The following is a 22,633-nucleotide window of genomic DNA, read 5'->3' as shown; positions in this document are numbered from 1 at the left end:
AAGGAAAGGAAATAGGAAGTCTCCTTATAATCCACTGCTACTTATAGGCTCTCCCTCTACTATCACCTCTTCTCTTCTCATTTGAAATTTATTCAATCCATATTTATTAGTCAATTAAGATTCTGGTAGCTGACATCTATTACTGTCAAGAGGTTCCTCTTTTTTCAACTCTATGAGTTTAGTGATTGGCTCATGGTCTTTGTCACCTCTCCAACTTCTCTCTTACCAGGGAACTTTAATATAATGTACCCTCTCAAACACCCAGCCTCCCACTTCCATCTTGATTTCCCATGATCTACTTCTCTATCTCACCTTAGCTACACATAGAGAAAAGTCAAATTTTTTTTGATCTTGCTATTATCTACAACTGTTCCACATCCATCTTCATGAATTCTAAAATTCCTTTGTCTGACAACAATGTTTGGTCATTCCATTTCTCCCTCAGCCTTACAATTTCTTCATCCTCCTCTTGACTTTCAATCACCTCCACTATGTAGTCCTTTCTCAGGCCAATAGTCCTGCACTGGCTATGCTCTCTTCCCTTTCCCACCTTGACCCTCTGATAAACAAGTCCAGTTCCATATTGTCATCTTCTCAGGTCTCCCGCCTCTCTTTATGCTACCAAGATCTGGCCATGTCAAACACAGACTTGAATTACTTCCATCATCTAGGATCTTCCTTCCTATTTATATGCTGCTCAACAAAGCTAGAGAAAAATTTCAAAATCATGCTGACTAGGTCTATTACAAATTATTACAATCTTAAGTGGGTTTTCACAATGACAAAGCAATTTTTTTTTATATCTTCCCTATGAATTCACCATCCTATGCTCTACAGCTAATTTTCCCAACATTTGCATCTCTCCTTCTGACAGGACCTGCACTTACTTCCCTGATGCCATTTGTTTCCCCCACCTACTATATGAGGACAGGGCAGGGCCTATAAACCTGATTAGCCAGGACTGGGACTGGCTTCCCTGTTGCAATCTCTGCTTCCTTCCTTCTCCAGACAACCTAGGATAGGCTTAATACAAAGCTGCCTCTGAGGCTTAATTAAGCAAGGCTTACACATCTTTCTGGTCATCTGAGGATATAAAGTTTCAGGCACATAAGAGTACAACCCACTTTCATCTTGATAGATTTCTCAAGCCCATGAGAATAATCTCAGCCTGTCTGTCCAGTTTACCAGATACTGCCATCTGAAGACATAGTAGGGCTATATCCAGAAAAGCTAAGTGTCACTATCCTCATTACATATTCTTACTATGTTAGGGCAAAATAAACCTCCAAAGTGTTAAATTGCAAGTGCCTCATTTCATCCCAACATCAAATCTGAAAAGGATGCCAGCATCAGAGGTATGCTTCCAAGACCTTCAAACCTCTCATAGTTCCACGATGCTACCCCAATGAGCAGATGAACCATGCTCCATTATTTGACTGAAAAAAATGAGCCATTTGCTAATAGCTTCTTCTTTTCTCTCTACCTTTGCATGACTCAAATTCCTTCCACCACTACTTCCTCCTTCTCTCCTCTGTTACTAGAAGAGGTGACCCTTATCCTTGCTTCTACATGTATATGTGATCGCATTCCATTCCCTTCCATTCTCTCTTAACAGACTACCCCTTCTCCCTATCATTCCTATTCTTCCTCACTAGCACTGAATCCTACTGTCTATATAAACATACCCATATCTTCCCCATTCTCAAAAAAAAAAAAAAAAAAATCCTTCGATTCTTCTATCCCAGATAGATGACTGCCATAAGAGCTCATCAGACTCTCTGTCAGTCAGATTCTATCCAGCAGTTAAAAGCCAGAACTTCTGACTTATACTATTAAAAGTTCAGTCCATTATACTATAGTTACAATGGTGATTTTCCTAGGAAAAGAAAGAATATCTTTGCAAGTCACAAACTCCTACCCTAAGTGGGTTTACAATCTACAGTAAACCCATATACACACACATATACATTTAAGCAATATAGAATACATACAAAATAAACTCAAATTAATGGGAGAAGTGCAGAAGAAACTGATTTTAAGTAACATTTTTTTTTCTTTACCACAAAAGCTATTCAATTACAAACCTAACTCAACAAAACTATATTCTTATTTAATGTAGGTCTCAAATAATATTAGTCCTATTGTGGATGATCATTTTCACATATTACCAGAATCAAAACAAGTCTGATCACATGATCATTCAGAAGCTAAAATAAAGATACAACTGTGTTAGAATTAAATAATAAATGACAAAATCATAACAGTGGAATAGTGAAAACGTCATTAATTTATGTGTACTTCTCTTTATTTTAGTAAATGTGACAAATAAATTCTTGTTTGTCCCATATATATTTATTAAAGGAAAATAAAACTATATTTTTACATTACACAAATGCTTTCACAGATGGGATTTCATTCACCCTGAGGAGTCTTCTTGGGGAAAAAACCTCACCTCTATACTGGGAGGGAGATACAAAAGAACTGCATAGCAGTGTCAGAGAACAGAAATATACTGTCAACCAACACCTATACATCACCTCCCTCAGGCATCTAGATGGTGCAATAGAGGCCAAAAGTCAAGAAGACTTGCATTTGAATTTGACCTCAGATACTTATTTAGTTGTGTGACCAAGGGCAGGTAATCTAACCTTGATTTGCTTCCATTTCCTCCACTGTAAAATGAGGAAAATAACAACACCTACCAGACAGGAGAAGATCAAATGAGATAATATCGCTAAAGTATTTAGTATTGGTACATAGTATGTGTTATACAAATGATTATTCCCTTCTTCCCACTCCATGCCAAGGCATGTAGCAAAATTTGCCTTCTCCTTAACAGCTATCAAATTGCTATGATTCTCAAATGACAAATGAAATTTTTTGTACAAGATGTTGAACTACAACCCTAAATACATTGCTATGAAATGACACTGTTCTTTCTCTATTGGACTGTTATCCCCATTTCAAATGCCAAGAAATAGTCACCTCAAATACTATTTATTTTGTATTCAGTATATGTGTAATGAATGACAAAATTGGGGTAAAAAACATTCCTTTTCTATTTAAAAGGCAAATTTTTATGAGAAGAAAAATTATCTTTAACTTTGTTAAATAGTATTTTTAAAGCAGTGATGCAGAAAAGTTTGATTTAGAACTTACTACATCAGTAACTGTCAGGATATGATCTCTGTATTAAATAGAATGGCTTAGAAATAACTATCAAAAGACAAAAAATCATCTCCAAGTAATTTTCAGGGTGCATAATTAAACAGTCTATGCAGTAATGATTTAAATCAAATCTCTTTTTAAAAAATACTAATGCAATAGGTAATATTAACAAATCTCACTATATTGGAATAATATTGGAGATTATATTTGTTACCATTTGGTCACAAGATTGTAGCTCAGGAAATAGAGAGTATATTAGATACCATCTAGTTCAATTTTCCTCCTTTTACAGAAGAGAAAAAAGTGGCTCAGGGAGCTTAAGCAATTAGCTAAAAAACCAAAATTATTTCTCTTGGACTAAAAGATCACCCAACTTAACTACTTCAAGTACAAAATGGCTTATTCACACTCAATTTTCCTCTAGCAGGAGATATGTAGAGTTAAATGCAATATAATTACACTTCAGCTGGTTGGTAGAAAGTTTGGGTTCAAATAATCTCAGACTTAGGGTAAAATTTTCAGAGAAAGACCAAGTCAGAGTCCTAGAAGAATTACTCTCATACAATAGCAAAAAGATACATCAGCCCAAAGCAATAAAACCAACAAAGCAAAGTTCCACTCCTCTCTAAACGGAACAAAACAAAGTTGGCAGTCATTGCTTAATGTGCTAAGAAAATGCCATTTGGGGAAGCTAGTATATCTTCCTTATATTCCTTAAATGTAAACAAGAATGCTTCAAAAATATTTTGAGGGCTACAAATGAAAGTCATAAACTTATAGATTTTATATATATATATATATATATATATAGGAGAGACACACATACAGAGAAAAAAAGAGAGAAGAGATAGAAAGAAACAAAAGCCCCCCTCCCACCTCCCTCCCCATTCACACACGAGGGGGGGGGAGTGGGGAGGGAGGAGGGGAAAGAGGAGGTGGGGAGACATACGCCCTTAACAATTAAGACATCACTGGTAAAGGCATCCATCAGAAATTAGAAATAGAAAGAAAACAGCCTTTCACATTTACAAGTAAGGAAGCAAGTTCATGAATAAACAAGCAACAATGAAGATCACACAAGATAAAAGGGATGATTTTGACTATATAAAATGTAAAAGTTTTTACACACATTTAATAAAAATGAGAAGGGGGAAAAACTTTTGCCGTATGTTTTTCTGATAAAAGTTTGGCTACGTCAGAATAAAAAAAATATATAAACTATAAAAGACACACACAATGAACGGGTCTTGGCAACTGAGTGAATATGGGGACAAAGATAACACCTAGGATGCCCATGTAGGTGACTCAGAGGACAAAGGTGCCCTATTCCAGAGGTTTTCAAAGTATGATCAGTAAAATCCTGGGAAGGAGGGGAGGGAGTCATCAAGATATCAAGATCCTTTCAGGATAGACCATAAGAACAAGATTATTTTCATAATTATACTGAAAAACTCTAATTTCTAATACAGTATCAACAGATATAGTCCATATAAACAAAAGCTTAATGGGGTAGAGGGTTCTCAATAATTTTTAAGACTATAAAGGGGTTCTGAGACAAAAAATTTTTGAGATTATTGTATTGAGATTATTGGGACTAATGAAGGAAGTTAATAAAAAGGAAACTTTGGGAGAAAAGATAATGAATTAGGTTTTGGACCTGAGGTTCATAATACTATAACCCAATCCCACCCCACCTCAAAAAAAAAAAAAAAAAAAAAAAGCTTGAGGCAGCTAGGTGGCCAGTAAATAGAGCACCCAACTTTGAAGTCAGGAGGACCTGAGTTCAAATATAGTCTCAGAAACTTAACACTTCCTAACTGTATGACCCTGGGCAAGTCACTTAATCCCAACTGCCTAAGGGGGGAGAAGGAGAGAAGGAGGAGGAAGGGAAGGGGAACCAACAACAGAGTAAATCAAGCCAGCTTTTATTGAGGGGAGATACTTAAAAAACTAAGGATGGTAAGGGAAAATGGAAATGGTTCACTGGTCTGCGAATAGAAATGGACATCCCCTCAGCCCCAAACAGTAAAAGTCTGGTGAGATTTTAAAGGGTTTTTATATAGGTTAAACAGAACCAGACTTTGAAAGTTGGAAGAGGTTCTTAGACCTGTTAAGATTTAGGGCTGGTGCTGACTCATTCTAGTTCAACTGGAAATTGGCAACTAGCTGATATTCAATCTGTCTCTGTCTGTCTGTCTCTCTTTCTCTGTCTTTGTCTCTCTTTCTCCCTCTCTGTCTCTTTGTCTTACACACACACACACACACACACACACACACACACACAGCAAGTGAGAAGAGGGCTCTGGGTTGTGGCTATTACTTTAGGTCTTAACTCTAATTGACTCAGGATGGTTTTTTGTTTGTTTGTTTGTTTCCCTAAGGCTTTTTAAGTAGGTCAAGACGACAACTGTATTGTTTACAAATGTCTAGAAAACATCCAGTTTGAGTTGTCCAAAGAGGAGGGAAGAGAACAAATAAGCATTATTAAATGCCTATGTTTCAGCAGAGGTGCTAAGCACTTTACAAATATTTCACCAGATACTCAAAACCTGTGAGTAGGTATCATTTTTCTCATTTTACAGTTTAAGTGACTTACCCAGAGTCACACAAGTAGAAGGTATCTAAGCTAAACTGAAACTCAGATCTTTCTGATTTCAGAAACCACCAACTTTGTGTTTAGAGGTTAGAAATGTGAAGAGGTCAGGAGAGAGGTTAGGGTTAAATAAATCGATCTGAAAATAATCTGTAGGCAGGTAGCAGCTGAATCCACGGAACCAGTGAAATCACCAAGTAGAAAGGAAAGAAGGAAAGCAGACTGGTTACCTTGGGAGATATCTAAGGTTAACAGATATGATCAAGAAGAGAAGGCAAAGACGATTGACAAGGACAAGCTGGAGAAGGATCAGGGGAAAGGGGTCACCAAAATATCAAGAAGCTATATCCTAAAGGGGATGACAAAACAGAATCAAATGCTACAGTGAAAACAAGGAGGATGAGGCTTGAGAAAAGATCATTAAATTTATTAATTTTGAAGAAAGCCATTTCAGTTGAATGAAGTCAGAGGCAGATTGCAGAGGGTTTAAAGAGAGAAGAAATATAGGATAACAGTAAGCAAGGAAGAATAGATCTAGGGAGGGTTGCTTGTTTTTGGTTTTGTTTTGTTTTTAAGAATAGATTAAGATATCAATGTGTTTATAGACAGAGAAGCAGCTAGTAATCAGAGAGAGATTGGGGATATTTAATGAGAATGGGAATGATAGAAGGAGCAATCTGCGGAATAAGATGGGACAGAATGGAATCCAGAACCAAGTGGAAGGATTTGCCTTGGCCACATCTTCATGTAAAAAAGGCTTCAGGAAGGAAAATATGTTAGTGATAGGAGATGAGAAGGGGGAATTCTTGGTATAAAGAGACTCAATTATTCAGTGATGAATGAGTCTGGGTCCTTTACTGAATGGGAGGAGAGGAGAAAGGGGGGATGAAGAAGAAGCATTTACAGGAGTTTTAACAAGAAATTTAAAAAAACAGTTTGGAATATATGCTTTTACCTGTAGAAAAGAATTACGTTGCCAAGTGAAGGCCTGATTGAGATTACTTAACAAAGTTGTAATGGTCCTTATCAGCACAGTTTTGTGATATCATACAAGGAAAAAATACCAGAATCAAGATACAGTAATTGTCTGAACACTGTCTTAGATCCCATATGAATTTCATATACTATTTTTACAAGTCATACCAGAAAGAACATCAAAACCTAAGTCACAGCTCTATAATTGTATTAGACCAGAGATGAAGCAATAGCAAAAATTACTAGATAACTTATTCTCATTCAAATTACCTATCAGGACACTATTCTCTCTTGGTCCTCTGTGAATTTTCTTTTTTCAATGAAAAGAAAACCAATCAAAGTCAACAAAAGCAGAAAAAACAAATAGAGAATGAGAACTACAGAGCCTTTTGGGGCTACCTAGGTAGTTTTTAGTATCAACAGAGAAATAGGTAGTGACATCAACAGGCTAAGAATCTGAATTTTTTCAATGACTAACAAAGTCCCATCTGGCATGAACCCATATGATTCCTCCTGCCTATCTAACCATTCCTCAGTTTCCTTTGTTGTATTATTATTCAGGTTATGGCTATTAATTGGGTGTTCCAGAGAGCTCAGCCCTGTGCCTTCTTCTCTACTGTGTCTATACTAGTTCAAGTTGGTGGTCTCATCAGTCCCATAGATTCAATTATCATCTCTGCAGATGATTCTTAAAGTGCAACTTAGGTGTTATCCTTTACCCATCACTCTCATCACCCATATCCAATCTGTTGTCAACTTTACCTTTGTAGTCATCTCCTGCATACTCCCCCTTCTTTCTTTTGATATACCCAACAACCTGGTAGGACCCTCAATCATTTCATACCTAGACTACTGCAATATCCTCCTAGTTGGTCTCCCTGCCCCAGTATCCCCCTACTCCAGTCTATCCTACACTCAACTGCCAAAGTAACTTTCCTAAAGCTCAGATCTGACTATGTCACCCTCTTCTTCTGACTCAATAAACTTCCGTGGTTCCCTATAAACTCTCAGATTAAATAGAAATCCCAGCATTCAAAGAACTTCATAAACATTCAATGTTTCACCACCACCACCACCATCACAGGATTTCTACACTTTCAGTGTTTTCAGACTAATCAAGCTGAATATGATTAATCCTAAATTCCTCCCTAACTTTCCAACATAATACTTGCTGAAATAAAACAAAAATATCCAGGAGTTCCATAGAAGAGTTATTACATAGATTAAATGTCTCTTTTTTTTTTTCAGAGCACTCCTTTTTTATTCTTTTTACTCTTTTATTTCTCTAGAATAAACCCATTTTTTATTCTTTTATTCCTCTAGAATAAACAATACATTCCATAAAATTTTGGCTGAAGAGATCTGACACAAAAGCAAAAGTTTACATTCTACTTAAAATACACAGGTTTTTGCTAATGCAAAAATACAAACAACTTTAAATGACAATGTTTTTCAAAGCTTATCAAATAAACACCTGCAACATAAATACTTCCGGAATAAGCTTAAGTAAAAGGATGTGGTTAAAAATTACACCCAAAACAGAAGAACTGCCGCTGCTAAGAGTTAAGCCTTTTCAGATTAGAAAAACCCCACCCCCAAAAAATTAAAATATAGCAACATTACTAAAAATTTTTATAGATATTCTTTTTGAGGGTGGAGGTTACATCTCAGAATTTAAGAAGCATATAGTCATTTGTTCCTGGGAGGGATTTGGAATCTAAATCATAATATACACATATGGTGCTTAGTAAACACTACTGGAAAGAGGGAGGAAAAAATTAAGAAGGAAAAACTGGTTTGAAGATGGGGGGAAAGAAAATGATAAGCTTGATCTCAGATATGCTGAGTGTGAAATAATAACAAAGTATGCAGAATGACTTTTATCTCTTGAAATTTCTCATTTCAATTAAGAGAACTGCCATTTTTCCAGCCTCCCAGATTTATAATCTTTATGCTATGCTTCGCATTCTGCCCCATCCTAGATAGTCAACTGACAGCAAACTCTTGTCAGTTCTACCTTCTATAAACATATCTCGCATGAGATCTCTTTTCTCCACTCATAGAGCCACTTCACTACCTTAAATTCAGGCCCTCAACAACTCTGGAACAGATCATTACTTAATGGTAGAATTCTTAATGGATCTCCCTGCCTCTAGTTTCTCCTAATGCCAGCAAATCCTTCATATAACCTCCAAAATAATTTTTCTAAAGCTCAGATACAACTATTTCATTCCCCAGTTCAAGCAAAACATTCTAGGATTAGGGGATGAAAATACAAAGAGCAAAACAATCTATACCGTGTGTGTGTGTCTGTCTGTCTGTCTTGTCTGTCTGTCTGTCTCTCTCATAACTGGGTCTTGCCTTATCTTGCTCATACTAGAAGAACAAGGATGACATCAGCTGATCCAACTGAGACCAACTTTGACCCACTTCATTTCCAACCTGAGTTGGTTCACCATGCCTACACTATCAATCTATAGATTCCTCAATAACTACAGGTGGGGGAAAGAGAGAAGTTGGGTCAACAGTCATCTGCCATATTAAAGTAAAACTTAGTTCAGATACCAAATCAGCTTAGTCTACTGCAACTTAGAACTTTAGAGTTCAAAAGATCAGGCAGCCTCAATCTCCCTGGTAACTGGGATTACAAGTACCCTCCTCCCCCCTCCCCCCCCCCCCATCAAACTTCAGAGCAACAATCCTTCCTCTTTCAAGGAATTTATATATTTTGAACAGCAATGATTCCCTAGTGCTTCAAGAACAAAATAGAGCTACCTTTTCCACATTATCACTTTTCCCATCACAGTTTCAATATATTCCTGGTAGGCATAAGAAATAGGAATTTGGAGGGAAGATTTGAGAAGGCCAGTAGATAACACAAAAAGTTTAGAAATTCAGAAATGCATAAAATATATGATATTAACATAAGTTTATCTTTTAATACTATAATAACTCAGATTTTTTCTCTGGTAAAAAGGGAGGACCAAAAAGTTTTACCTGGATAGTCTAGATCACAAGAGGGCTGCCCTAAGTCCTCACTTCACCCCCACAATCTAAAATGGATAAATGTATAAATTCTTCTGATTTTTAAAGTCCTTCACAACTGAGCCTAAACCCATCTTTCCATCCTTATTATGCTTTACATATCAATATTAATTGCTTACTACTTATACAATCAACATTAATTACTATATTCCAAGCATTGTGCTAAATGCTGGGGATACAAAAAAGGCAAAAGACAGTACCTGCTATGAAGGAGTTTACAATCTAAAGAGAAAGGAAGACAACATGAAAGAAATATATACAAAGTAATATATACAAACATTACAAAATAACATACAAAATAAATAGGAAATGATTAACAGAAGGAAGGCCCTAGAATTAAAAGAGGCTAGGCTAAGCTTCCAGTAAAAGATAGGAGTTTAGCTGGGACTTAAAGGAAGCCAGGTAATCAGTAAGCAGAACTTAAATGGAAGAATATACCAGGAATGGGGGAAAGCCAGAGAAAATGCTCAGAGCTGAAAGATAGAATGTCTTGTTCCCGGATAATAGCCAGGAGTCAGTCATTGGATTGAAGAGCAGGGTAAGGTGTAATTAGACTGAAAAGGTAGGAGGCTGGATTATGCAAGGTTTTGAATATCAAACACAGCATTTTGCATTGGGGTGGATAGAGGGAAGGAAAACAGAAGAAAGTAGTAGTCAGCTCAAGAAATCAGGGGACCAATTAGAGCCAACCATCTTCACCCAAAAAAAATTCCACCAAAGGAAAAATGTCAAGAAGAATTTAAGAATCATTGAACTACCTGAAAATCAAGACAAGAAATAAACAAAAAAAAAAAAAAAACAAAGTACAGAAAAAAATCCACCAATCACCTCCTAAAAGGAATCCCAAAAGGAAAAGCCCTGTATATTATCACCGGTAAAACTCAAAAACTCTCACATCAAATTAAAAAAAAAAAAAAAAAAAAAAAGTACTGCAGCCATTTAAGCAATTCCAGTTCTAAGAATCCACATTCAGAAACAAAAAAGAACTGGCAGTTTCTATAACAAAACAAAGATCTTGGAATACTATATTCTAAAAGGCAAAATCGACTTACAATTGAATATAACTTCCCCTGCAAAGCTGAGTATATAGTCTTACAAAAGAAAAATGCACTTTTAATTAAATAGAGGACTTTTAAGCACTTCTGACAAAAAAAAAAAAAAAAGAGATAAGCAAAAATTCTGAAATGCAAACACAAGAGTCCAGAGAAATCTAGAAAGGTAAATTTATTTTAACAATTAGAAGGCATTATATGTATATAGACTACTAACATTTTAGTGGAGCAAAAGAAAAAAGTTTCCTTTTATTATCTTCAAAGGATATTGAGAGAATTAAATAAAAAAAATAATAACTTCATAGTGGTCTGGTTCCATTCTAAGGATCTGAGGAGAAATACTAGGGATGATACAAATTAGAATATACTAGTATAGAGAGGAGAAAAGAGTTTGCTACTTCCCATAATCAGGCAAAGCAAGAATAATTATATATAAAAACTAAGCAGATAATGAGGTCAAATGAATTTCACTCTTATCTGAAACAGACAAAGGAAGGTTGTGTACACACACACACACACACACACACACACACACACACACAGCATTTGGTAAAGAAATATATCAAACTCAGTCCTTTCCAAGAAGAAAAAATCGTAACTATTAGACTACTCTATATCCACTCCTGTCAATTAGCCATTGCTTAGCTGATTTTTTAGATGAAAGATTGGGGCCTTTTCAAGTTGGGAAGAAAAGAATGAGCAGGTGCAATTCCTTAAAAATCAGAAAAAGGAAGAGTCCCACTCTTCCCCAAATATTTGTAAACAATTGATAAAATACAAAAACATTAATCAATATAAAGGCAGTTATCAAAAAAGACATATGAGTTGCTTGAGATGTGCAACTGTGAGAACTCTTTTCATGTTTGCAAATCTTTGGGTCTGACTGGTTTCTGGTCAACATAACATAGGTCCTAAACAGAGGTGATCCCACTTCCTAGAGACACAATGCTAGGTTCAAATACAATATTTTCTCCCAATTCCCACTGGGAGAATTGAATAACTGTCTCACAGGAGAGAAATTGGACTAAACCCATAACTGAATAGGAAGAGAACTGAACTAACTCCAGAATTGAGTCACCAGAGTCAGAGTGATTCAATCAATTTCCACAATTAACTACCTGCTGTCCTAATCTCAATTGCCTCAGTATCTGGAACAGGATTTTAACTCTGACTTCCTAACTCCAAAGTATTCCTTTTCAAGGAATGGTAGCAATGCATGCTGGTCAGCCCATGACACAGTTAAATTTTCATTCATTTCTATCCAGCCTATCATTTAACAGTACCCTTGCTCTTATTTTTCAAGGACATTAACTAAGTTGTACCCTCCACTATTTAATATTCTTTTTTAGTGTTATATATTAAATATAAATTGTTGGTAAGAATCTGTAAAGTTTTACGATCTTTAAGTGTCATAATGGCATGCCTTAAATATATAAATGTCACAAATTTAAAATAACAGCAAGAATTTGACACAGAGAACTTGAAATTATTTTCCATCTAACCATTCTCAATCCCCAAATCCTCCTTATTGCTAAAACTTTTGCCAAAGGTAATGCTACTATGGCTAAAAAGTGACAATACATGATTAGGATACATAATTTTAAAAAGCTACATAAGGTCCAGGCAAGGACAAAAGATGGTTCCCCAAAATTGAAAAATAGAACTAGAACAAAATTTTTCTCTACTCTTGGCAATGTTTTGCAAAAGAACTACCAGAATGATTGACACTATTTTCATGTTATTTGATTCTCATTTTTACATAGGAGTAAATGTTTTTTTTAAAAACCTTTTATCCAAAGGATATATTAACATTTGTTGTTCGTTCTTTCTTCCTTTATGTCCTTTTTTTTCCTCTATTCACTTTTGATCTTTTTTACTTTTAAATGTATTCCCCATTTGCTCATATTCCATAGTACAGGTGCTAAGAACACTCCAGAACCACTTTTAGTATTTTGAAATTAAAAGGACTTATACAGAGGCTTCCCATGCAGAGAATTCAAAAGCTGCTTATTTCACGGCTAGGGGAATGTCAAGTCCCTCATCCCTGTTACCTTCATCTATGCATTTAAAGTCAAAACTATCATTCATGAATTTTTAATTTCTTTTGCAGTTCAACCAGACACATTTGACAGTGATTTCTAATAAGTTATTTGGACTGTTATACACCCAAATGTCGAGTATAAATACGTGGAACTTCATCTTATTTTCTCTCTTACAACTGTTAATGTAACCTTCTCCTCACTCCTATTTTGCCTTCCCTGATGTGAGGGTCCAAATCAGATTCTTCACCTGTTCTTCATCCTTAGACAATTTTCCACTAGCTGTGACAGTAGTCGTACCTAAATCCTGAGATAAAATGGAACAAAATTGTAGGTTCAAGTCCAAACTATTAAAAGGAAGTTTTCTATATTAATGAAATCATAAGTCTGGGCCAAAAAGGAAAAAACTTTAACCCAACTGTCATTTTTTTGTACTAGTGGCCCTAATTATCTAATGGCAAAATATCCCCCCAATATACAGAATTAATCTGATGGTTTACCTCCTAATGATTCCAAATTTTTCCTTCAGTAATCTTTGTTAATTATGTCATCTATTTTCAGGTATGGCTGCGAAATAAATAAGAAAAACTATTAAAGTAGATTTCAAAACATATACTTTGTAGTTTATAAACATGAAATTTGCATCTATAATAAACTATGAAAAATATTCATTATGACTGGGAAAGCATCCTATTTATAGCAAAAAGAGCACTGGACTAATAGTAATTATTAACCTTTTCCTAGTGCTAAGACTGTTTACAAAATGTTTTCTACACATTATTTCATTTGAGCTTCAAAATGACTGTGAAGGAGATGCAAATGGCTAATATTATCTCTACTTTATAAGCAAGAAAAGTTCAGAGAGGCTATGTGACTTAGTTAAGATCACATTAAAGAAAGAGGCTGATTTGGAATAGGACCAGGCAATAGAAAGAATACAGAATGGAGAACTATGGAGACTGAATATAAATCAATACATGCTATGTTCACTTATTTTTTTTCTTGGTTTTTTTTTTTTTTTTCCTCTCTTGGCTTTTCCCCTTGTACTCTGATTTTTTTCTCCCAACATGACTCATAAGGAAATCTGTTTTTTAAAAAACTGAATGTACACATATAACCAGAAAAAAAAACAAAAAGAAACAAAAAAAAAAAATTTTTTTTAAGGCAAAATGGAATTCACAGAACCTGAGTTCTAACTTACTACCTGGGTGACATTGATCTATTAATCTCTCTGGGTCTCAGTTTTCTCATTTTTAAATGAAAGGTCTAGACTAGAAGCCTTCCAACATCCCTTCCAGTTCTAAAGCTCTGATCTGTCTCTAAGGACAGGGCCCATCCCATTCTCCCATAACTCACTAGACTGACTAATTGCTGAGATCCTCTCTTCTGACAGTCTATGGAAGACCCATGTTCTATTCCATCCTCCTAGACAGATGGTTCATCTTGGTCAAATTTCAATTCTTTCGATGGCTATGATACAAATATAACACTTATAAATAAAAGTTATTAGTTTCCTAAGGTCTATAAAGCACTTCACAACAACAAATCTGTTAAGTAAATCTTGAAAGTATTAGCACATCCGTTTTACAGAAAAAGGAAGACCAGGGAAGTTACTACCTACAGGTAGGTAGTACAGTACACAGAACATTGCTCCTGGATTCAAGAAGATCTGAGCCCAAATCCAGCCTCAGAAGCTTATGGTTTCTTCTTTAGCAAGTCACTTAACTTTTTGCCTCAGTTTTCTCATAGGAATCAAGAGAAATAATAACACGTATCTCCCAGAGTTGTTGTGTTTACAAATTAGATAATTTGTAAAAAGCACTTAGTACGCTGTCTGGATCATATAAATGTTATCTATTATTATTTTTTAAGTTACTTGTTCAAGGTCACATAATAAGTATACAAAGGTGGGATTTAAACCCTGGTTGCCTGATACAGCATTGGACCAGCTCAAATCTGGCCTCAGACACTTAGTAGATGGATGGCCTAAGCAAGTCACTTAACTTCCTGTTTGCCTCAGTTTCCTCAACTCTAAAATTGGAATAATAATATCTACCCCAAAGAGCTATAGTGAAGAGCAAATAATATTTGTAAAGTGCCCGGGCACACAACAGGTGCTATATAATTGCTTATTCTCTCCCTTTCCTCACTGTACTATTTGTACCTAAAAAAGGGAGGGTGACTAGATAATCTCTAATGTCCCTTCTATCGCTGAGGTGGAAATAGACTACAGCCTTAAGCTTCACTGGGCCTTAGCTACCTTATTTGTAAAATGAGGAGTCCTGGACTAGATGTCTCCTGAGGTCTCTTCTAGAGCTTCTTAATTCTACCACATGTACCACAGAGGAAGTCACGCAGTATAGTAGAAGGCATCAATAGACCTCTGAGTGTCAGTTTATCCAACTATGAAAATAAGACTTAACTTCCATACTTCTGTGAAACTGATGTTTTTAAAGGAGGAAAAAATTATTCTAGACAGAGATTTAAATAAGTCTTCATGAAACAAGATTTAAAATTGACTGTATGAATTCAAATTCTATATTTGGCACAAACCTTGGAGAAAAAAGCATGATAATGAATGCTATCAATGATCACAAAATCACTCAATTCTATCAAAATAGCAGGATAACAGTTAACTGTTTAGTTATGTTCACTAGCCCTGTATATAAAATATTTACTAACAGTAATCTGAATTAAAGAAATGAGAAGATACATAAATACAGCAGAGATAGCAACTGAAAATGCAAGATTAAATAAGCAAAAAAGTGAGGATATGTACTGTGACAGAGCAGAGGGTATCCAGAAATCTGTTTTATATTTAGTCTATTCCTTGATTTTACACATTTTATGAACCAGACATAAAACTATATTATAAAGCAGCAGTCATCAAAACCATTTAATACTAAGAAACAGAGTGGTAGATCAATGCAACAGTTTAGGTTCACAAGATACAGTAGTGAATGACTATAGTAATCTAGTGTTTGATAAGCCCAAAGACCCCACTTTCTGGGATAAGAACTCACTATGGAACTAATTGGAAAATAGTATGGCAGAAAATAGTCACTGACCCACATGTAACACTCTATACCAAGATAAAGTCGAGATGGGTTCATGATTTACACATAAAGGGTGACACAATAAGCAAATTAGAAGCAAGGGATGATAGTCTACTTCTCAGATCTGTGAGAAAGGAAGGAATTTATGATCAAAGAAGAACTAGAGAACATTATAAAATGTAAAATGGATAATTTTGATTATATTAAGTTTAAAAATTTTGTACAAACAAAATCAACATAACCAAGACCAGGAAAAATTTTTTTACATCCAAGGGTTCTGATAAAGGTCTCATTTCTAAAATATATAGAAAACTGACTCAAATTTATAAACATATAAGCCATCCCCAACTGATAAATGGTCAAAGGATATGAACAATTTTCAGGTGAAGAAATTAAAACCATGTCTAATCATATGGAAAAAAAAATGATCTAAATCACTAGTAATTACAGAAATGCAAATTAAAACAATTCTGAGGTACCTCTCAGACTGGCTAATATGACAGGAAAAGATAATGATGAATGTCGGAGGGGTTGTGGGAAAACTGGAACATCAATACATTGCTGGTAGAGTTGTGAATTGATTCCAACTGTTCTGATGAGCAATTTAGAAAAGAACTATCAAACTGTGCATAACCTTTGATCCAGCAGTGTCTCTATTAGATCTATATCCAGAAGAGATCATAAAAAAGGGAAAAGGACCCATGGATGCAAAAAATGTTTGTAGCAGCCCCTTTTCTGGTGGCAAGTAATTGGAAACAGTGGATGTCTATCAGTTGGGGAATGGCTGAATAAGTTATGGTATATGAATGTTATGGAATATTATTGTTCTATAAGAAATGATCAGCAAAATGATTTCAGAGAGGCCTGGAGAGATTTACATGAACTGATGCCAAGTGAAATAAGCAGAACCAAGAGAACATTTGTACACAGCAACAAGATTATGTGATGATCAACTCTGACTGCTCTTTTCAACAATAAGGTGACTGAGCAATTCCAACAGATTTGCGATAAAGAGTCATCTGCATCCAGAAAGGAGACTGTGGGCACTGAATGTGGATCACAACGTAGTATTTTCACTTTTTTTATGGTTGTTTGCTTGCTTTTTTAATCTTTCAAATTTTTTTTTCCTTTTTGATCTGATTTTTCTTGTGTAGCATGATAAATATGGAAATATGTATAGAAGAACTACACATGTTCAACATATAGTGGATTGCTTGCTGTCTGGGGGAGGAAAGGAGAGAGAAAAATTTGGAACGTATTTTGCAGGGGTGAATGTTGAAAACTATCTTTGCATGCTTTTTGAAAATAAAAAGCTATTCTTAAAAAAAAATAATAAAAATGAAAGGAACCCCAGAATCCATCTATTCCAACCCATACCTGAAAATCCCCTCACTCAGTTAATGATTTTTTTAAAAAAGGCTCCAAATACAACAAAATATGTATAGCAGCATGCTTTGTAGGAGCAAAGAACTAAAAACAATGATGCCCATCAGTGAAAGAATGAATAATTAATAAACTGTGATGCATGAATTTAATAGAATATGATTGATCAATATAAGAAATAATGAATACAGAGCAGCATGATTAGACTATAATAATATGAACTGATGCAAAATTAAGTAATTAGAACCAGAAAAACAAAATATACAATTACAATAAATAATTCAATTAGAAAGAATAAACAACATTGGAAATATTGTGGTACAATGAAAAGATTATTCAATTTAGAGTCAAAAGACTCATGTTTGAAACAACTCACTATTTGTATTACTGTGGACAAGTCATTTAACCTCTTTGGGCCTCAGTTTTGTCATCTGTAAAATGACAAAACTGAATTAAATTCCTTCCTGGTTCTACGTCTGTGATTTTAGGAATACTGTAAAATTAAAATGACCAGGCTGGACTCCAAAGAGACATGAGGTGACATCTCCTTCCCTTACTTCTATATAATATCTGACATTTAGCTGGATTGTTGAACTGCTTATACTCCCTTCCTTCTTTGTAAAAAGGTTGGCTGTTTGGGAGGAAGTGTTCAGGGATATATTGGGAAATACAGTGACATTAAAAAATATACCAACAAAAGTATATTTTAAATAGCAATAATCCCCTCTACAACAAAGCCAATAAATGTTCATTTAGTATTTGCTTTTAAGATCTTTAGTGAAGGGAAACACAGTGTCTTATCTCCTAAGGCAAACCACTTCATTTTTGTAATCCTAATGGGAAAAATTTCCATCACATATAGAAGAAATCTACTTCTGTGCAACCCTTGCCCTCCATTACTTCCTGCATCTCTCCAACACTGGACAAGCCAAATTCCTCTTTTATACAATGGTATTTCTCCATGCTAAAGCATCCCTAGTTCCTTCAAGTTCTCCTTTCATTGAAACTACACTAGCTGCTGTGCTCTAGATATAGTTCAATTTATCAATGTTCTCCCTAAAATGTGAAAACCTGAACATCATTATCCAGCAGTGATCTGACCAGAACAAAAAACCTAGAGACTATAATTTTCTTTATAAATATCATGTTTCTCAATGCACTCTAAGACTGAATTACATTTTAGGGAGGGGGAGGGAGGGGAGAGCTATGACATACTTAAGCTATAATGGGTTTTCACTACTCTAAAATCTCAAAATCTTTTTCGAATGATCTCTTCACTAGAGGTGAAAACTCTTCAACTAGAAAGTAATCTTGTGTGCAAGGATCATCTCACTTTCATATTTGCATTCCCTGGTGCTAAACCAGTTCTAGTAAGTAGTAGTTATTAAAGAAATGCTTATTGGCTTTTTTCCTTCAAAAACAGCCAATTCAATCACAGTATTCCAGTCTTAGCCCAGGGTTTTGAATACAACAGATGCTTAACTAATGTTGATTAAATTACCAAATTCTCATATAGGTTGTGGAAAGAAAGGCACACTGTGTGCTGTTGACAGCGTTATGAACTGATCCAGTCATTCTAAAAAGCAGCTTGGAACAAATTATCCTTATCTTTTGAGCAAGATAACCCATCAAAATGCAATATCAGTACTTTTTGTAGTATCAAAGAATGGAAAACAAAGTAGATGCCTACTAATGGGAGAATGGCCAACCAAACAGTGCACAAATGTATAAAATATTACCGTGCTGAAAGAAAAGATACATATAAGGCATACAGGCTAGCATAGGAAGGAATTCATATGAACTGATGCAAAATGAAGAGAACACGGCACATAATAACTACAACAGCATACAGTAGCTTTAACAACCCAAAGGAAAGAAAAATTGAAACTGAATACCTGTAATTGTGATGCATAAATCAGACAAAAGATAAACAAATCTCTCTCTTTCTTTTGAAGACTAGGGATTTATGGGATATGGAGAAATATATATAATGTCAACCTGAATGATGTATTTATTGATAAATTTTAATTGTTTTCCTTTCCTTTTTTACTGTTATAAAGTATGGCTTTCTGACGGAGGGAAATAAAGTGATGTAAAAATAAGGCATCCTCTCTGTATATACACACGCTTTTTTTAAAAAAAGAAAAATTCCCTTGTTCCAAAACACTTAGATGGCCTGAGAAATACTATTAATAAAGTTATTACCATGTGCCTGACACTAAGTATGTTCTATATAAATGCTAATTCCTTCTTCCCTTTCCCAACCCACCAAGGTCTCCATCTCACCCAGGGGCCAAAAATAGGAAGTGGGCCAACTCAGAAACAGGAGAAAGTCTTAAACAAACAAAAAACAAAAAAACAAAAACAAACAAAAAAACTATTCAGATTTGGAAGTCTAAATGCATTACAAAGAAACGGAGGCAAATTGTGAGCTTTCACAAATTAAATCAGATTACCTCCCAGCAGAGTGATTTCTTTTTAATCCAGACTAAGAGGCAGCACAAAGACAAAACAGAGTATCTCCTAAAGCCCTTTCCAAGTCCCAAAAATCCAAGAAAAGTGCTTTAACAGATATAAGCAATCCATACAGAGCTGCTAGACATGCAGATGGATCATGTATCAAGTCAGTTGGCATCTTAGATAAGAGTACAGGGCCTGGAATTAGGAAGATCTGAGTTCAAATTTTACTTCACCTATTAGCTTTGTGCCCCTGAGCCAGTCACTTAACCCTATTTGCCTCAGTTTCCTTTTCTGTAAAATGGACTGGAGAAAGACATGGCATGGGATCAGTTAGAGTTATAACAGGGAAAACAGGGAAACAACAGAAATGACAAGGAACAAGATGAACTGCAACAACTTCCAATATTAATAAGCTCATCTCATATTGAGTATCTACTATATACTAGGCGTTACTTCCATATTTAATTGTACTTCTATATAAATAGGTAAAATGAACACATAAAAATTTTCTTTGTGGATTACTATCCTTGGTCTGCAGTCTTGTTAAAGGTAGACAGTTTGGAAAAATTTATACATAAAACACTGTAGTAGTAAGTAGTAGTAATAGTAGTTGTACTCCTAATCTCAGTAGTAGTAAGTCACCAATGTTTACTTTTTAGTAGCAATAATAAACAATGAGGTTTACCATTTATAAAGAATTAAGATGTTTAAAATTGATATAAATAAACAATAAGTATTTAGCACAATGCTTGACACAAAATAGGCATTTTATAAATGTTATAAATTTATCAGAAAATTAAGAGTAAAACTACCTGAGAATTCTTTCATATATATGATTATATTCCTAGCTTCTGCAAGGCCTTCTCATTTTAGGATTATAAAAGAAATGTAAAGCTGGAAAGGACCTTAGTTTTTGTAGTCCAATGCCCTCATTTTATGTTTGAGGACACTGAGATTCAAAATGTCAAAATAAATTCCCAGAAGATAAACAGTGGAGTTCAAATCTGAACCCAGTACCTCCTGTCTAGAACCTGTGCATGCACACTTTCCACAGCAATATGCAGTTTCAACTTCGGACTACCTATCATCTAGAATTACTTACCTAATGTCTAGGTATAGCTAGGAGTAAAAAGCCACATCATTTTTAAATTACTCTTTTGAAAATCCTACTGTTTCTTGCAGGATTTGCTTTGGTAGCATTCTTAGCCTTAAATTATTTTCCCCAATTCCTCGGAACTTTGGTCTACCACCAAGTTCTAGTAACTAAGCTTAACTTTTATACAAAGTTATTCAAAAATCAAAATAGATGCATCATGTGCAGCAAGAGCATCCATCAAATGACATATTTCCATTCTACATCACCAAATAAAAGCACACATCTCAAAAAACAGCCACCAATGAAGTTTTGTGGCACCATTTCAGAGAAATATACCTTCCACTAGTAACAAAATTGTTGGGGACTCAGGATCCACCAAAACAAAAACCAAAAAAGTTGGGGGGAGGGGAGGCTCCAAGGATTACATTTCCCAAATCTGTTCAAGTCTCCTTTAGATGCCTAAGTCTTCTACAATAATAAAACTATGGGGATTCCCCTATCTTCATCCTTTCTTTCTCAGGGTATATACCTCTGATTTTAAAATAGATATACAACTGAACTTTTAAAAAGAATGAAAAACTGACACCAATCTTCCCATCATTCCTTTTTTAAATCCTGTAGCTGCCAATGCCTTCCCCTTTCAGATTACCTTCACAGATTTTTGTTTTTTGCAGGTATGTACCTAGCTTTTAAAAGATTGTTCTTCATCTGGGGACCGAGAATTTTTTTGTTTTAAAAACAGGTCTATAACTGTATTTAAATATAATTGGTCTCCTTTACAAATCCTGGGTTTTGTGCTTTTAGAACTACTGTACTGATAAGAGATCCTAGGACTCGATCCCGAAAAGGGTTAAGGACCCCCTGACCTAGATATTTTCTTCCAGTAGGAAAGGAAGCTCTGGAGAGCGGGGTGGTGTTAGGGTGGGGGTGGGAGGCAAAGGTAGGGGGAACGAGGAGCTTGTTTTTGATTTTTGACTCTACATCCCAAGCGTTTAGCACACTACCCGGCCCTTAGAAAATGCTTGTTGACTGACTGACTGACTGACTCGTCTCCAGCCTCGGATGGCTCCAGACGGGCGGCGGCTTGGCCCCGCAGGACTATGGAGGATATTAATCCAGAGGGAGGGACTGATGGATGGATAGACGGTTGGACAGGGCCGGGGGAGGCTGGCCCAGTAGTAGTTTGCCAGGAGGAAAGGCCAGCAAGACGACCAGTTCGGGGGAGGGGGAAGAGAAAGGAGGTAGAGAACGGGAGGGGGCGGGGAACGGCCCTCAGCCGTCAGGCCGGGAGCCTGGCCGGTCCCCCCGCCCTGCCCTCCCCCCAACCCAGTCCAACTTCAGGGCAGCTGAGCTACCTGCCCGCGAGCCGGACCCGCACTTACCCCGAAGGGCCGCCACGGTTACCGCTCAACCAAGGAGCCGGAGGGGACGAGGAAGCCTCTGTCGCTGCTCCCGCCGCGGCGGAGATGAGAGAAGGGGGAATGGCCGTTACCGGGCAGGAGGCCTCGGCGCCGCCGCGTAGCTCTCGCCCAAGAGGGAGGGGGAGGGGCACCCGAGAGAGGGAGGGAATGAGGGAGGGAAAAGAGCGCGCACGGGCGCGCACACGGTGCCAACCGGCCCCCGCCCGCGGCTGTCTCGCTCCGATCCGTTTGGTCGGCTCCACCTACTCCGCCCCAGATCGGTACCCCGCCCCCAGGAAACTCCCGCCTGGCCGCAGAAGATTGGTTCAAAGACGCTGACTCGAGAAGCGCTCCGAGAGCGGGAGG

The 22,633-nt window shown here is 36.2% G+C and overlaps 1 protein-coding gene across 1 annotated transcript in view; it reads right to left on the bottom strand.

Annotated features, from left to right (window-relative positions):
* Positions 1-22,457, bottom strand: part of NCK1 (NCK adaptor protein 1) — a 70,579-nt gene extending 48,122 nt beyond the window's left edge. The window contains exon 1 of the mRNA XM_051985605.1: positions 22,250-22,457. The gene's annotated coding sequence lies outside the window, so the exon portion shown is untranslated. The remainder of the gene's footprint in view (positions 1-22,249) is intronic.
* Between the last annotated feature and the right edge of the window lie 176 nt (positions 22,458-22,633).

The sequence above is a fragment of the Antechinus flavipes genome, chromosome 3 (assembly GCF_016432865.1).
Source record: "Antechinus flavipes isolate AdamAnt ecotype Samford, QLD, Australia chromosome 3, AdamAnt_v2, whole genome shotgun sequence".
Taxonomy (NCBI): Eukaryota; Metazoa; Chordata; class Mammalia; order Dasyuromorphia; family Dasyuridae; genus Antechinus; species Antechinus flavipes.
This window is presented reverse-complemented; position numbering and strand designations above follow the sequence as displayed.